The following is a 1637-nucleotide window of genomic DNA, read 5'->3' on the forward strand; positions in this document are numbered from 1 at the left end:
GGGACACACTAGGGACACGGGGTGGACACACAGGGGACACGCAGGGGACACAGGAGGACACAGGGGACACGCAGGGGACACGCGGGGGACATGCAGGGGACACGGGGTGGACACAGGGTGGACACGGAGGGGACACGGGGGGGACACGGGGGGGACACGCAGAGGGCACATGAAGGACACATGGGGTGGACACGCAGGGGACACACGGGACACGCAGCAAACACACAGAGGACACACGGGGACACACAGGGAACACACGGAGGACACGCAGGGGACACACAGGGGACACATGGAGGACACGCAGGGAACATACAGAGGACACACGGGGACACACGGGGACACACGGAGGACACGCAGGGGACACGCAGGGGACACACAGGGGACAAACGGGGACATGCAGGGGACACGCGGGGGACACGCAGGGGACACACAGAGGACATGCAGGGGACACGCAGGGGACAAACGGGGAACACACGGGGACACGCAGGGGACACGCAGGGGACATACAGGGGACACACAGAGGACACACGGGGACACATGGGGACACGCAGGGGACACGCGGGGCACATACAGAGGACACCCAGGGGACACGCAGGGAACACACAGGGGACACGCAGGGGACACGCAGGGGACATACAGGGGACACAGAGGACATGCAGGGGACACGCAGGGGACACACGGGGACACCCAGGGGACACGCGGGGACACGCGGGGACGTGCAGGGGACACGCAGGGGACACACAGAGGACACACGGGGACATGCAGGGGACACACGGGGACACACGGGGACACGCAGGGAACATACAGGGGACACGCAGGGGACACACGGGGACACTCAGGGGACACACGGGGACACGCAGGGGACACGCAGGGACACACAGAGGACACGCGGGGACACGCAGGGGACACGCAGGGGACACACGGGGGACACACGGGGGACACACAGAGGACACACGGGGACACACGGGGACACGTAGGGGACACGCAGGGGACATACAGGGGACACACAGAGGACATGCAGGGGACACGCAGGGGACACACAGGGAACGTACAGGGGACACGCGGGGACACACGGGGACATGCAGGGGACACGCAGGGGACACGCAGGGGACAAACGGGGAACACACAGGGACACGCAGGGGACATACAGGGGACACACAGAGGACATGCAGGGGACACACAGGGGACACACGGGGACACACGGGGACACTCAGGGGACATACAGGGGACATGCAGGGGACACGCAGGGGACATACAGGGGACACACAGAGGACACACGGGGACACGCAGGGGACACGCGGGGACACGCAGGGAACATACAGGGGACACGCAGGGGACACACGGGGACACGCAGGGGACACCCAGGGGACACGCGGGGACACACGGGGACACACGGGGACACACAGAGGACACACGGGGACACACGGGGACACACAGGGAACACACGGGGACACACGGGGACACGCGGGGACATGCAGGGGACACGCAGGGAACATACAGGGGACACACGGGGACACACGGGGACACGCAGGGGACACACGGGGACACGCGGGGACACGCAGGGGACACGCGCCGCCCACGCGCCGCCCACGCGCCGCGCTCGCCGCCCGCCCCCGTCACTCGGCCGAGCCCTTGTG

General features: G+C 67.4%; 1 protein-coding gene across 1 annotated transcript in view; it reads right to left on the reverse strand.

The window, feature by feature from the left end:
* Positions 1 to 1637, reverse strand: part of LOC112958918 (ribosome biogenesis protein NOP53-like) — a gene marked incomplete at its 3' end in the record, with an annotated part of 10180 nt that overhangs the window by 3855 nt on the left and 4688 nt on the right. The gene's annotated exons all lie outside the window — the stretch shown is intronic.

The sequence above is a fragment of the Nothoprocta perdicaria genome, unplaced genomic scaffold (genome assembly GCF_003342845.1).
Source record: "Nothoprocta perdicaria isolate Ctin4 unplaced genomic scaffold, notPer1 scaffold_929, whole genome shotgun sequence".
NCBI lineage: Eukaryota > Metazoa > Chordata > Aves > Tinamiformes > Tinamidae > Nothoprocta > Nothoprocta perdicaria.